The following is a 14,505-nucleotide window of genomic DNA, read 5'->3' as shown; positions in this document are numbered from 1 at the left end:
AAGGAAAATGGGGAAAGCTAGGGATATCAGAGAGAGAGAGAACATTTCATCTAATTTTGCTTTGATCTTTCCTGTGTCATTTTAACTGAGTAAATATAATCGTCTGAAGGTAATGTAACGAATTGTATAAATGCTAAATCATTCTCTCTCTCTCTCTCTCTCTCTCTCTCTCTCTGCACTAATGGATCTCTTTATTAACTAAGTGGCAGTTAGAAGGGTTTGTGAAGGAGAGAGAGAGAGAGAGAGAGAGAGAGAGAGAGAGAGAGAGAGAGAGAGGCCTGTTGACCCATAAAATACACCTCATCACAAAAAAGTAATAAATAAGAAAAGGATAGTAATGCAACCTTAGGCTCTCTCCCACCCACCAGGTCCTCTAAGTCTAATGAAAGCCGGCAGGAAAAAGTAAGAAATATAGGAGAAGTGAGGAAGATGGGAGGGAGGGGAGAGGAAGAAGAAAGGGAGGAGAGATGGTGAAATGAGGTTACAGAGGGGGAGAGGGGAGGAAGGGGAGATGATGGAGGGCGAGAGGGAAGGAGGAAGAGAGAGAGGGGAAAGTTAAAGGGAGGGAGGAAGGAAGGGTGAAAGGAATGAAGAGAGGGAGGGGGAGAGAGACAGTAAAATAGAGGGAGGGAGAGGAAATGAGATGAGAAAGTGAGAGAGTTGTGAGAGGAGGAGGAGGAAGAAAGGTGAGAGGAAAGAGGAGAGGATGGCATGGCAGAGAGAGAAAGAGGGAAGAAGGAAGTTAAGGAGAGAGAGAGAGAGAGAGAGAGAGAGAGAGAAGAAAGTCTCTCCTGGTACACGGTCGGTATGAGTCATCGGGGAGTCACCTTTCTGGGTCACACACGCACATATGTGCACACACGCACATGTACACTCAGACACTACACTCACACATGCAAATGTACTGTACGCTCACAAGCATAATTATGTACATTGGTACATGCACATGTATACTTACTCACACATGTACAGTCAGATTCCCTCGTGTACATACACTCAAGTGTTCTGTGTATACACTTGAACGTATAAAGTTTATTTACGGACTCATGGACATGTACACACATACACACACACACACACACACACACACACACACACACACACACACACACACACACACACACACACACACACACACACACACACCACCACCACCACCACAAGCTGTCGTACCTCAGGCACCCTTTTTTTCAGCTTTACTCCCACTCTCTCCTGTCAGTCCACGTCACCCTCCTTCATGTACTCTCTTGCCCGTTTAATCTCAGTTTATCAGGCCAGCCTAAGCCACACTTCATATACTAATTATTTTTCCTCACTATTTCCTGCCGGTCCACGTCACTCTCTTATCTATCTATCTATCTATCTAGCTATCTATCTATCTATCTATCTATCTATCTATATATATATTTATATATATATATATATATAATTTTTTTTAAGCGTAACCCATTCACTAGGAAGATGTATAAGCTTAACGTATTCTTGCCACCTCCAAACGATTTCATTCATAACAGGGATGATTGACCAAAAGTTTTCATTACAAGGAGTCTCCCCTGAGCTGCATAAAGTCGCCCTCTAGAAGTAGTAGTAGTAGTAGTAGTAGTAGTCCACCAACCCTCATTTCGGCTGATAGGGAAGTAGCTGAGAGATGTGTGTAGCCAGGCAGTGGAGTCGCCTGTTGTGTCGGTGCCACCCCTTGAAGGCGTCCCTCTGCATCATCCCACCAGTAATAAGCAAAAAATTAACAGTCGTATGGAAGGGGTTAATCTCTCTCTCTCTCTCTTGTGCCGATCCAACCCGGTCTCCTCCTTGTATGTTTTTTTTTTTTTTTCCTAGTGAGATCTGGTTCTAATTAAGTGGTAACTGTGAGCACATTCCCACACCCACAGTCATCCTCCAGTTAGAACTATTATCCAGTCACCACCCCCAGTTACCGCACACACACACACACACACACACACACACACACACACACACACACACACACACACACACACACACACACACCATCATTTATCAATATCATTGTTATTGATGTCATCACTGGTAACGTAATCATTACACACACACACACACACACACACACACACATTCTCTCTCTCTCTCTCTCCGCTAATTAGTACACATTTTCACCATCACGGGCTCGCTTATAGAACGAGGTAGGGGAGTAGATGAAGACGGGTGAAGAGTCGTAGAAGCAGGGTTCGTTACTGAGTAGGGATAGAGGTAGCTGGTATATATAAATTTGCCTGTATGTCTATCTGTCTTTATCTATCTATCAGTCTGTCTGTCAACAATTCAGTCATTTTTTTGCCCCTTCAGGAGCGTTGGAGGTGCACTCATGACAGTTAATAAATGCGAGGGACAATTTTAATTACGGAAAATTGTTCTAGGGTGTTTTAACTTCTTCACTACGAGAGGTCACGCTTAACCTAAATATAAAATCGTCCCAACCCCAAAGAAGGTGTTGTCTAATTTCACGTCTGTTGTGTTTGGGTATGCGGCTGGAGCATGTGTCCGGCTCAGGGAAAATGGACACCCCTGCCCTGCATAATCCTGGATCACCTTTGAGCAAGGTGTAGCACCCTTCAGCCCGCCAAAGAGATAGCAGATGTATGGTTACCATCGTCCCGGCAGGTACTATCATGGGAGTGACGTGGGGCCAAGGCCCTGTAGCTGGCCTTGTGCAACACTCCCAGACGGGGAACTCAGTCACATTTCCCTAGTAATCAAAGTCCGGGCTGAGACTACTACTCATACATATCTCCTATACACAGCTCATCCTCTTGGGGGCTATGCCTCCTCCATTATCCATCAGGTTGAGGCGATAGTCGGAAAGCGTTGCCTTCTCAGTGGTGCTTTCCTGTATTTTCAGTTTTCTTATGTGTTCTGTGTTCACCTTTTTTTTTTTTTTTTTTTTTTTTTTTTTTTGAGAATAGAGAACATGGCACCTAGCCATGTGGAAGGACCCAATTCCGACCCTGACGTGCTGTCTGTCACAGGAAGGCGGCTGCTTTGTGGTCGATGCGTCTGCATGGCCAGACAGACCGGGGTACAGCAACAATTCCAGTTCTGTTTGTAGTGTTTGTTTACATATAACTCCTTGCTTTGTCTCACGATGCCCTTGAAGTTCGGTGACTTTTTTCCAAACTTTTGATGATTATATAGAGTTTAGGAGCATCCTGGTAGAGAAGGGGTTAGTGAAGGCTGTATCTAACCCCTTCAGTTCAAAATTTGTTATAAGCTGGATAAAACCATCAGTAAAGAGTAAGAAAAATGAAAATAGATATATTGACAGGAAGGCAGATAGGTAGACAGATAGATAAAATGGATACGAAAAAAAATAAAATACCAGTAACATGTTTGCACTACGTGGTTTAAGATCGGCGGCTGAAATTTGAGAACAGTGACCAAGCGAATATGCCATTTTTTTTTTCCTGGCTGATCTGGTTCAGTCTCACCTTTAGGAATAATTGATAAGGTAATAAAAGAGAAAGCTATGATAGGTATCGTTTCTTTGGTGGATTTCATTCTTCTGTCTTTTTTTTATTTTTTTGTGGTTTGTATTTCTGGTACTTTTTGACCTAGGAAGTTAAAATTTAGTCAGTTATTATAGCTATACTCTGTTAACTTTAACTGGGTGTAAAATTGCCTTCTCACTGTCTTAAATGCTAAATTATAGCAAGAGATTAATTCAAGAATATGGTGCGAGTCAGGAAGAGGTGCTATGATAAAAATGTAATGTAGAGCAATAGAGCCGTAAGGAAAATAAGCTTTAAAAAAAACGAAAAACTCGGTAGAGAAATTGGGCTAGAGGATTAAGCTGTAAACGGACGAAAAACTCTGTCAACTCACAATGAATCAACGAATGAATGATACTGTACTTCAATAAAAATACGTAAACCTTGCACCCTCGTAGGTTCCAGAGAGGTTGTATTAGATTAAGTGTTGCCTGTGTGTGTGTGTGTGTGTGTGTGTGTGTGTCATTCATATCTGAGTTATGCTACTGAAGCTTAAACCAAATAGTGACCATCAAGTTTACTCTTATCATTTTCTAGGCAAGACATGGGAGGAGAGACACATCTGACATAAATAATTTGCTTTTTATGAATGCAGTTATTTATTTTTCGTTTATTTTCCTTGTATGGTCTTGATTTTCTTTCTTTTTTCTGGGCTATTTCCGTTGTTTCTTTCTCCCTTCAACTCATTTTTTTTACGTTTTTTCCGGTTCTTTCAATTTTGGATAGCTTTGCTCATATGTTTTTTTCTGCGGTCTATTTCTGTTTCCTTCTTCTCTCTTCAGTTTCATGTTTTCATTTTCCGTGTCTTCTTTGTCTGTCGTTGTTTAGTTTGCCAATAGTTTTTCCTTTTTTCTCGTTTTTTTTTTTTTCTTTCATGTGCTTATCTGCCTTCCTTAGTTCTCTCTCTCTCTCTCTCTCTCTCTCTCTCTCTCTCTCTCTCTCTCTCTCTCTCTCTCTCTCTCATTTTGCACAACGGAGTGTAAGCGAGATAAACAAGAGTGATTTATAGAGCACCATCAACTCAAGTGGTTCCCCGGGCCCCGAGAGCATCGCAGGCCCTGAGAACCGGTCTGATTGAACCTCCCCCCCCCCCTCTCTCTCTCTCTCTCTCTCTCCATATATATATATATATATATATATATATATATATATATATCTGTATCTTTCTATCTCAAAAATACCAGAAAAATAAGTGACAGAAAATATAAATGATTTTTTTTTTTCTGCTAAGTTTGCCTGTCAATTCGAAGTTAAATAAAATCATTTTAACGAAACTAGATTTAAATAAGTTAATGGTCAGTGGTCCTGAAAGAGATAAGTACATTCACAGCATTGGCAAGATTAATCGATCATATTTAAACTGTTGCCCACGATTTATCTCTGCTGAATTGAACCTTTAGTTGTGGACTCACGAATTTATTTTTATTATTATTATTATGATGATGAGTATTATTATGACTTCTACTACTTTTACTTTTAATCAAGCTAATACCAGCTAAGGAATTCTTAACTAAGATTGCATTTCACATCCTCTACTGGCTAAATTCCGATAAGCTGAGAAAGACTTAAGTGTGTTTCTCCGCCCAAAAATGGCGTTCAGAATGATGCGCCAGGGAGGAAAGCAATAAACATGCCCGAAGGTGACGCAGTGGAATGGAAGAACTTTTGCCTCCCACTATAGTAGAATAGTTTGGGATGTGGACCCGGTAGACTGCAGGCTGATGATTCCGTTTTCTCTCGGGTTATTATTTTTTTTCTTCCTTTTTGTGAATAGGGAGGGGGCTGAGAGACGTTTATATAACCGGGTAGCTCCCCCGCCGTTCCTGTCTGTGCCACCACATGAAGGCGTCCCTCTCCATCACCTTTTACTAGAGGATCCCAGCCTTATTAGTCAGCTCATTGTGTGGGTCACTTGCCACACTCCGCCGCACACCAAAACTAGTAAGAAAATGAATGTGTGTTCCTTCATGTACACACACACACACACACACACACACACACACACACACACACACACACACACACACACACACACACACACACACACATTCCTGAGTCAGCTCTGTAAGAATACGATAACGTAAAAGCAAACAGATAAGAATACACAAGCACATAAACAGTTGAGCACACACACACACACACACACACACACACACACACACACACACACACACACACACACACACACGACCATAGAGAGAGACAGGGAAAGCGACAAGCATAGTAATACCTTGTTTGTCTGCCCGTAATCTCAGTTGACCTTGGCCTTTTGTTTACCCTTAATCCCTGCTAATTGGACCCTCATTAACCCCATTCAGTTACGTAATTTAGTATTCTTCATGTACCTCCTAATTACCTATGCTAGCTTCTGTAATAACCTCTTTATTCTCGCCAATATGTCATTATTTTATTTTGCTTTATATGATAGCTTTTGCTTTGAAATTCCATGCTCTCTCTCTCTCTCTCTCTCTCTCTCCCGTTGTCATTTCATTTTCTTATATATCTTACTGCAAATACCTTTGTCACTATATTTTTCGAGAAACCTGAAGCCTACAGTACCCAATATATATATATATATATATATATATATATATATATATATATATATATATATATATATATATATATATATGTATATATATATATATATATATATATATGCCAGTGTCAGTATTATGCCAACACTGACCAGTGAGATGCTGTAGTTTTATGTGGTGTTCCTAGTTTCTTGTTCCAACTAGTACTGTAATAAATATCATTTTTTAATAATTTGCATTCGATGTCTTCACTACAGAAAATGGGTTTATTATTATTATTATTATTATTTTTTTTTTTTATTATAATTAGTCGTAAGAGGAGTAGTGTTAGTATATACTCAACCTTTATAAACTCACATAAAGATAAATATCACGGAAGATATCAAAATAACAAAAGTGAAGGAAGCTATTATAGTATGTAGGCGAGGTAAAGTGAACTCATTGTGTCCACCAGTGTGCAGTTTCATATGTCAGGCCCTCTCCTCCACTCACCCAGTTTCTTGTGATCGGTGGGTATGTTTTTGCAGATACATTTCTCCCAGTCACTCATCGACAGTAATTCATCTTTGCCAGTCAGTCTTCCTCTCCCACTTACCAACAGTTAGTTACTTATTCGTCTTTAAGTGATTTATTTTATCGACTTTGTTATTCTTTGTCACTCATATTTCCTTCTGCCAGTCACTCTCCGCCAGTTACTGATCACCACTCGTTTATATTAGCCAGTCAGTCAGCCATAACATCATTCACTCAGTCACGCACCAGTCATAGGCCTCTCTGTCACCCAGTCTCTCATCCACCAGTTATTCATCTTTTCCAGTCACTCAATAATTTTTTTCACCCAGTCGCCATCAGTTATCTTTCATCCAGTCACTAGTCATAAGCCACCCTGTCACCCAGTCTGTCATCCATCTGTCACTCATTCATCTTACATTGTCACTCTCCTAAGTCATTCATTTTTCATCCTCATTCATTCACTCTGACAGTTAATTTTCATCCAGTCATTTACCAGTCATACTCTGTCACCCAGTCTATCACTCCTATCACCCAGTCTATCACCCACCAGCCAACCATCCCTCCAGCACACACCACTATCGCACACCGAGTCGCGCTGATAACTGTAAACACACGAAGTAACTGTTTGCTGTTGTGAGTCAGTATTGGCTTCTACACACACACACACACACACACACACACACACACACACACACACACACACACACACACACACACACACACACCTCTCTCTCTCTCTCTCTCTCTCTCTCTCTCTCTCTCTCTCTCTCTCGTGACTCATTCCTCATCTTATCTCCCTAATCTTTTATCGAGTATCTAGTTAAATCGCGGTCTTGTTATCTGCGTGTTCTGTAGGTGTTTGAGAGAGAGAGAGATAGATGAACTGAGAGAGAGAGAGAGAGAAAGAGAGAGAGAGAGAGAGAGAGTCAACACTTTCTCCTTAGTGTATTTTTTCTCAGATGTATGAAGCCGAAGGTAAGAAGATAAAGATAAAGAGATAAATGAATGGGAGTGAATAGCGCTAAGAAGCTGTGGATTACGTATCTAAGTGCTGGATTAGTGTGAGGATTAGCTCTTCAGTGCCGCTAAATTTAGGGGATTCTCTCTCTCTCTCTCTCTCTCTCTCTCTCTCTCTCTCTCTCTCTCTCAGAATTATGCTAAAATTACGCACATCTTTTACCCATTCATACTTACGCCAGTTCGTCGTACATCCTGACTTTATACCTACTTACACCCAACCCTTCATATATCACAGCCTACTTACATCCTGACTTTATACCTACTTACACCCAACCCTTCATATATCACAACCTACTTACATCCTGACTTTATACCTACTTACACCCAACCCTTCATATATCACAGCCTACTTACATCCCTCCATCCTTTCATGCCTACTTAAACTCCGACCTACTTACGTGCCTACTTACACAGCTGCTTACTTACAGTCATACCTACTAAGCAACGCCACCACGACTCTCAATTCACTCACACTCTTATACGGCCACACACTCCATTCTTGACCGTGTGTGTGTGTGTGTGTGTGTGTGTGTGTGTGTGTGTGTGTGTGTGTGTGTGTGTGTGTGTGTGTGTGTATGTGTGTGTGTGTGTGAGAGAGAGAGAGAGAGAGAGAGAGAGGATATGTGTGAGAGAGGTAGAGATATACACACATACATATACGGTACATATTCAGAGAGAAAGTGTGTGTGTGTGTGTGTGTGTGTGTGTGTGTGTGTGTGTGTGTGTGTGTGTGTGTGTGTGTGTGTGTGTGTGTGTGTGTGTGTGTGTGTGTGGCAAGATGGTTGGTCGCCTTATATGTCACGTCTTCTTGCGTCCACCACCACTACCATTGCATCACTACCACCACTATCACCACTTAACCATCATTGGCACCACTACCACCAGCTGTTACTATTAGTATTATCATCACCAACACTACTATCATCACCTCCACTATCATCACCATTGCAGTTACCACCACTTTCACCACCACCACTATCATCATCACTCACCACCACTATCGTTACTGCTGTTTGTATTATCACCACAACCACAAGCGTTACTACCACCATAACCACCACTACCACCACCCTATTACTATCATCATCATCATCATCGCTACCACTACCATTACCGCCACTACTACCACCACCACTCACCAGGATCCCCCACCACTTCCCCACCATCATTCCCCCACACTACCCCACCCTCCTTCTTCCATCCATCCTGCCCCACCCAATTTAACTTAATGTCAACTTTCTTTATCCATTCTGACTCTGTCTTTTATTTGTATTTTGTCTTTTTATTCGTGTCTGCTCTTTGTACCCAATCCCCCCCCCCCCCGATGTCTACCTGCATTCCTACCTACATCTTCCTACTTGTATCCCTACTTACATTTCTACCTACATCTCTACTTACAGTCCTTCCCACAGTTGTGCCGACGTCCCAGTTCCTCTCTCCATTTTTGTCTCCTTCCTCTGATTCTCTTCTCATCATTTGTTTTCCTTATTTGGTTCCCTTCTTTTTGTTCCTTCTTACTGTCATTTTCACACCATCCTTTCCTTCTCTGCCCTCTATCCAGGCTCATCATTTCCTTCCTTCATCTCCCTTTCATCCTTCCTCCCATCTTCATCATTCCTCACTTTCAGTCTCCCCAATTCCATCCTTTTCTTCCTTCCCTCTTTTCTCTTCCTACCCTTTCGCTATTTCGTATTTTCTTCTTCTGCCTCCTTTCATGGTTTCGTTCCTTCTTCCTCTTTCTTCCTTTCCTCCCCTCTCCCCTAGTCCATCCTTTTCTCCCCCTCTCTCCTATTCCATCCTTTCCTCCTCTCTCCCCCATTCCTTCCTTTCCTTGCCTCGCCCTATGATTCCCTTCTCTGTCTCCTCTCATGCCATTCCTTTCTCTCCCATTATCTGCCTGTCCTTTCTCCCCATTCTGTTCCTTCCTCTGTCTCTTTTCATCTCATCTCATCTCTCCATTTCCCCTCATTCTCTAATTTCTCCACTTCATGTTATCCTGTTCTTTACAATTTACACCTCCCTTTCCTCGTCTTCTCTCCTCTTTTTCATCCCTTCATTCTCACTCTCCCCGTACTCACTCTCTTCTTCCCCCGATGTTCTCTTTTTCCCTTTACCTGCACCTTTCCCCTTCCCCCACTCTTCCCCCTCCCCCACATCACCCCTACCTCTGATGTCACTGTCCCGTTCCTCTTCATCATTTCCCAACCCTTACCTCACCCTGATCATGCCTCCCTGCTCCACTCTCCCTCCCTCACCCTCCCCATTTCAGCCTCTCTGCCTTATCCTCCCTGCTTCACCTTCCCTGTCTCACCCGTTGTGCCTCGCCTCATCTAAATATTTATCTGTTTCCATTGCCTTTCCTACCCTGCTTCACCCTTCCTGTCGCTCCCTTTCTGCCTCACTCTACTTCACCCTTCCAGCCTCGTTTCCCTTGCCTCACCCTACCTGCCTCGTACCCCTTACCTACCCCTTGCCTCGTCCTCCCTGTCCCATCTTCCCTGCCTCACCCTTCCTACCTCATCCCATCATCTTAACGACCTTCTCCATCATCATTTTACTGCACCATCTTTTATTGCTCCCCAGTCGTGCATTTTTCCTACTCTCTCTCTATCTCTTTTTTTTTACCAGCCCTCAACAGTCTTATCTGTCTTTTCCTTTCCCTTCTTCTTTGTCCCATCTTTCCATCTTTATTTTAGCCTTGTATTTCACTTCACTGTCCTTCCTTTTTTTTTTCCCCCTCACTTCCCAACCCTCCATTTTTCCACTTCATTTACCTTTTACACCTTCTCTCGCCTTACCTACCCTGCCCGTTTCCCTGGCCTTACCCTCCCTGCCTCTGTCTGTCTGTCTCTCTGTCTCTCTCTCTCTCTCTCTCTCTCTCTCTTATAATGAATCCTTTTCTTTCTTTGCCTCGTTCCCTGTCTTCACATCCTTCCTTCATCCCATATTTGCTATATTTCCTCTCCTTTCCTCTTACCTATCCCTCCCCCATCCTTTCCTGCACCGTTTTTTATTGCCTTGTACCTTGTTTATTTAATTTTCCATCCTTGTCTCAGTTTTCTTTCACCTCATCCTTCCTTACACTTTATTTTTCATTTCCGTGTTTTCTTCCTTGACACATTTCATACTTATGCTTCTCCACCCCATTCGTCTACCCTACCCTCTTCCCTACCCCACCCCACTCCTCTACCCTACCTTCCATTCCCACCCAACTCCTCTACCCTACCTTCCATTCCCACCCCCCTCGTCTCCCCTTCTGTGCCCCACTTTCCCCTCCTCAATTACTTCTTGCCCCGCTCTGTCCTAATCCTCAGACGACGACGGGAGGCCACCTTAATTTGAATGATATCGTCTGTGGTTGTAGTAGTAGTAGTAGTAGTAGTAGTAGTAGCAGACTGGAATAGTTAAGGAGTCAGGCTTCATAGTAGTTGTAGTAGTAGAGTGCAATAGTTAAAAAGTCAGGCGTCATCAGAGTGTTAATGACTGGCCACTTGCGATTTTTGGGCTCTAAGGAAATTGAAAATGTTGACCGATAATTTTGGTGGCATTAGTACAAATCGCATTTAAAATTATAATAGAAAAATCGTGTAATAAAAAGCATGGGCATTACACCAAGTACTTACTGAATAAATGCTTGCGTCCAGTTTGCCGTTAATGAAGAATGCAGAATATCGAAGGCCCTCCATCTTTTCAGTGTTCTAGATTTTGTTTATTATTTTCCATATTTACGGAGAAATCGAAGCGTAACATCGTCCAGAAAGAATTTTATATTGTCATAGCTATTTTCACACGATAATTATGTACTTTAAGTGCGGTTTATATTGATACTACGAAAATCATCAGTGTAGATATTTTCAACTTCCATGTAGCTCCAAACTCTCAGGTGGTCAGTTTCCTTACCCTACATTAACCCATCCTTATCTGCCCTCTTCTCCCACGTTTTCCCTGCCCTCCAACCCCAACTTTCTTATTCCTCAACCTTCCATTCCCCCGCCCTCCACTCCCCACTCCTTCATTCCCTATCCCTCCATTTCCCAACCTTTGATTCCCCCCATCCCTTCCATGCAGTACCCCACTCAGTTCCCGTTCGTACCTTTTTTTTTCCCTTTCCCTGCCCTTCTCTCTGTCTCTTCTCAGTCCATCATTCCCCTGCCCTGTCACTTTATTCATGTTCTTTCCAGTACTCCCTCCTGGCTCATCTTTTGTATATTATTCTAGCGTAATCATCATCATCATCGTGTGTGTGTGTGTGTGTGTGTGTGTGTGTGTGTTTTATCCATTATCCATCCTTAGAACTTTGTAGTATCTTTGTCTTTCCCGTTCCCCTTACCTTTCCCGCCCCGCCCCGCCCCGCCCCGCCCCGAGCGTCTCAAGGGAAGGACTGTGGTGAGGAATGCGATACAGTCATTATTTACAAACCTTATTAAGCTTCATTCATGTATAAGATCATTCTTTCACATTTTTCATCTTAATTTAAACACTTAATCGGTAACTTCACGGCCCAGCCTGAGTGAATAATAACGTGAATAATAAGACAAAATGTTATTCATGGTGATTTTTGAGTTTTGTTGAATTCTGGGTAAAGTAATAAAAAGGGATAATTGAGATTCTTTGTAAATATTTCCCCGGGGCTCGGCCACTCACCTCCTGGGGCTGTGGCTGTCAGATCCGTCAGAGAGAGAGAGAGAGAGAGAGAGAGAGAGAGAGAGAAAGATAGAGAGGTTTATGGATTTGACATTTGAAAATTCATGACTGGAGTGTGCCATGAGAGAGAGACAGACAGACGGAGACAGACAGAGAGAAGGGTGCAGAGGGAGTGAGAGTAGTGCTGAGAACAGGATGTCAGCGTCAGCGGGGTATCTGTTTGTTTATCTGTCTGTCGCCTCACCTCTCATCCCTTCTTTCATCCTATGCTATGTTCAGTTTAATTAGGCGTTAAATTGTCATCTCTCCTTTCATTAGCACTCGAATGTGGTGCTAGTCACGAAGAAGTGCTGTGAAAAGGATGCAAGGCCGTAGCAGTGTCATCTTACCTTCACGGATGGAGGGATGTAAGAAGACTGACACTATAAAATGGTGCTAGTCACGAAGAAGCGCTATGAAAAGGATGCAGGGCCGTTGCATTGCCTTATTCTGCGATTGAAGTCCAGAAAATTAGCTGGAAAAGGACCAAAATCTCAGTCTGTACCATTTTCATTTTTTTGTCCTAAAATTGTCATCCTTTCATCATGAATATTAAGCCGTAACATATTAATACTAGTACGAATGTATCATGCCAGTCACGAAGAAGTGCTGTGCAAAAAGTGTAGAGCCGTAGTACTGTCCTCTGCCACTGACCTACGTGAAGTAAGCTACAAATAACGAAAATCTAGGCCAAGTTAAGGTGAAGATACTACGATTTTAAAGATAATGAACCATTGGCGGCTGAGGAGTGTGATGTTGTGGCTTTGAAGTCTTCCTAACACCTCTTACTATGCAATTTATTCTGCTTGTTACCCTTGAAAATTGTCGAGTGTTATTTATATTTTAGTTATTGTCACCATTGCAGCAGGTATGTGATTTATTTATTTATCTGTATTTGTTTGAGCGCGTCTGTCTGTCTGTCTATTGGGGTTCTTAATTTTTTAACCCTGGCATACAAACCTCACTTTTTATGACAATGGTGGTGATGATGTCGATGATGATAATGATTTCTGACGAGATTTTGTAGAGAAACCACACCGGTCTGGAGAAAGTTAAAACTCAGATTTGGAAAGAGAAGGGAAGGCACCTGAAATGACTAATCTTAATAGAAAGTGGGATGAGGAAAGTGGAGAAAATTATAATGGAAAATGAAAAGAGGAAGAAAAACAGAAATATTTTAGTAAAGAGAAAATAATGGTAAATAGATAAATTAATTGTTAAATGTAGGAAAGAAGAAATTAATGAAAAGGAAGCAAAAGGATTAGCTTATGGTCAGTTGGTTTGGTGTTGTCTTCCTTTGTACTCCTGAGAGAGAGAGACGGTAGGGGAGATAGTGAGGAAAGGAAGAGATAGAGACAGGGAAGATAGCCAGGCGAGGGAGTTCATAGATACAAAAACCACCCCTTACAGAGAGAGAGAGAGAGAGAGAGAGAGAGAGAGAGAGATTCCAATTATCTAACTCCTTTCTCGTCTTTTTCTCAACATAATCTTTCCTTCACCTCTTCAGTATAACATTGTCTTCCTTCTTATATTACCTCTACCTCCAGACGATTTTGTTAAGCTTAAGGGAGACTTCAAGAACTGGAGGGGTTAGGTACCAGCCTTCACCAACCCCTTCAGCCCGAGATTTTTTCCTGAGCTGAATAAAATCGTCTAGCTAGCAAAATTAAAAGAAACAGGTCTTCGTTCTGAAATAGTAGGCTTATATATTTTTTCCTATTACTCTTATTTCTTGCCTGTTTCCTCTTATTCTCCATTTTCGTATATTTTCTTGACTCTCTCTCTCTCTCTCTCTGCCGTACAAGTCTCAGGTTCGGGACTGGTTATATGGGTGAGTCATCAGCCTCTGTGAGCCCAGCCGTACACACACACACACACACACACACACACACACACACAACCGTAACTGTACACACCGGCGTACATACATATTAGGCATGACTGTGTACACATGTATTTCTTTAGATGTACGCAGACACACACACACACACACACACACACACACACACACAGACACACATGTAACGAACAATACAGGCATGAACGCAAAACACGATTGCTACCCTGTCTTATCAGATAATAAATTCTTGTCGTTTACCTTTGCATTATAAATTCGTCTCAAACATCTACATACTCACTACATGCACAAATGTGTCTAGGCATAACCATAGTATAAGTCTACATGCACACATCCATAAAAGAATGTGACGTGTCTGTATAAACGCATACTT

This window comes from Coenobita brevimanus, chromosome 25, assembly GCF_032717465.1.
Source record: "Coenobita brevimanus isolate Jiangsu-jjx chromosome 25, ASM3271746v2, whole genome shotgun sequence".
NCBI lineage: Eukaryota > Metazoa > Arthropoda > Malacostraca > Decapoda > Coenobitidae > Coenobita > Coenobita brevimanus.
Note: the sequence above shows the minus strand (reverse complement) of the source record.